The sequence below is a fragment of the Oncorhynchus mykiss genome, chromosome 23 (genome assembly GCF_057628025.1).
Source record: "Oncorhynchus mykiss isolate SJ-2025 chromosome 23, ASM5762802v1, whole genome shotgun sequence".
NCBI classification, from domain to species: Eukaryota; Metazoa; Chordata; class Actinopteri; order Salmoniformes; family Salmonidae; genus Oncorhynchus; species Oncorhynchus mykiss.
The window spans coordinates 38,889,242-38,890,729 of record NC_143044.1 but is presented as its reverse complement, the minus strand read 5'-3'; the positions used below and the strand labels follow the sequence as shown (position 1 = coordinate 38,890,729).

Genomic DNA, 1,488 nt, shown 5'->3' with positions numbered 1-1,488 from the left:
ATCTAGAATCGGCTTCATATTTCGCAACAAAGCCTCCTTCACTCATGCTGGCAAACATACCCTTGTAAAACTGACTATCCTACCGATCCTTGACTTTGGCGATGTAATTTACAAAATAGCCTCCAACACTCTACTCAGCAAATTGGATGCAGTCTCACAGTGCCATCCGTTTTGTCACCAAAGCCCCATATACTACCCACCACTGTGACCTGTATGCTCTCGTTGACTGGCCCTCGCTTCATATCCGTCGCCAAACCCACTGGCTCCAGGTCATCTATAACTCATTGATAGGTAAAGGCCCACCTTATCTCAGCTCACTGGTCACTATAGCAGCACCCACCAGCAGCACGTGCTCCAGCAGGTATATTTCACTGGTCACCCCCAAAGCCAATTCCTCCTTTCCTTCCAGTTTTCTGCTGCCAATGACTGGAACGAACTGCAAAAATCACTGAAGCTGGAGACTCATATCTCCCTCACTAGCTTTAAGCACCAGCTGTCAGAGCAGCTCACAGATCACTGCACCAGTACATAGCCCATCTATAAATAGCCCATCCAACTACCTCATCACCATATTGTTACTTATTTTGCTCCTTTGCACCCCAGTATCGCTACTTTCATACTCATCTTTTGCACATCTATCACCCCAGTGTTTAATTTGCCATACTGTAATAATTTCACCACTGTGGCCTATTTATTACCTCACCCCCTTATCCTACCTCATTTGCACACACTCTATATAGACTATCTCTATTGTATTATTGACTATGTTTGTTTATTCCATGTGGAACTCTGTTGTTAGTGTCCCACTGCTTTGCTTTATCTTGGCCAGGTCGCAGTTGTAAATGAGAACTTGTTCTCAACTAGCTTACCTGGTTAAATAAAGGTGAAATAAAATTACAAAAATGCTTCTGGGCCTCAAGACTATATAGTCATTCTGATTTATGTAAACATTGTTACAGACGTTGGTAGATATGGAACTGATAGAACTGGCAGATGAACAATGACAACAGTTAAGTTTCTGCTACTTTGTCATGTTATGTGGAACAGAGTGGCATTCAGCGTTTTAGCAAGTTCATGGTTGTGTTAGTTCCTGAGGCCTAGAATTATGTCCTAGTCGTCACTAGTTACCACAGCCACAAAGTCATAATTATGGCTAAACCCCGCCTATTTCTGCAAGTTTCTTAAAATCAGATTTTAACCCTAACTTTAACCCTAACCACACAGCACATTTTTGTTTTCTTGAATTTTTACTATGCAGCCAATTTTGAGATGTTTAGAAAACCACTTTTATACATTAGGCCATTTGAAGTTAAGTTTAGTCAATTAGTCAGGCAGGCAGGCTAATTAGGCAGGCGAGTTATATTAGGCAGGCTAACCATATTAGGCAGGCAGGCAGGCAGGCTAATTACACTGAACATACGCTACATGTTAACGTTTTTGTTCCTTGTTTCACGAGTTGAAATAAAAGATCTCCAGAAATGTTCCATA

The 1,488-nt window shown here is 41.6% G+C and overlaps 1 long non-coding RNA gene across 1 annotated transcript; it reads left to right on the top strand.

The window, feature by feature from the left end:
- The first annotated feature begins 1,283 nt into the window (after positions 1–1,283).
- On the top strand, positions 1,284–1,488 carry LOC149972591 (uncharacterized). Its single transcript, XR_016491124.1, has 2 exons — positions 1,284–1,370; positions 1,401–1,488. It is a non-coding gene; the product is annotated as an uncharacterized LOC149972591 (long non-coding RNA).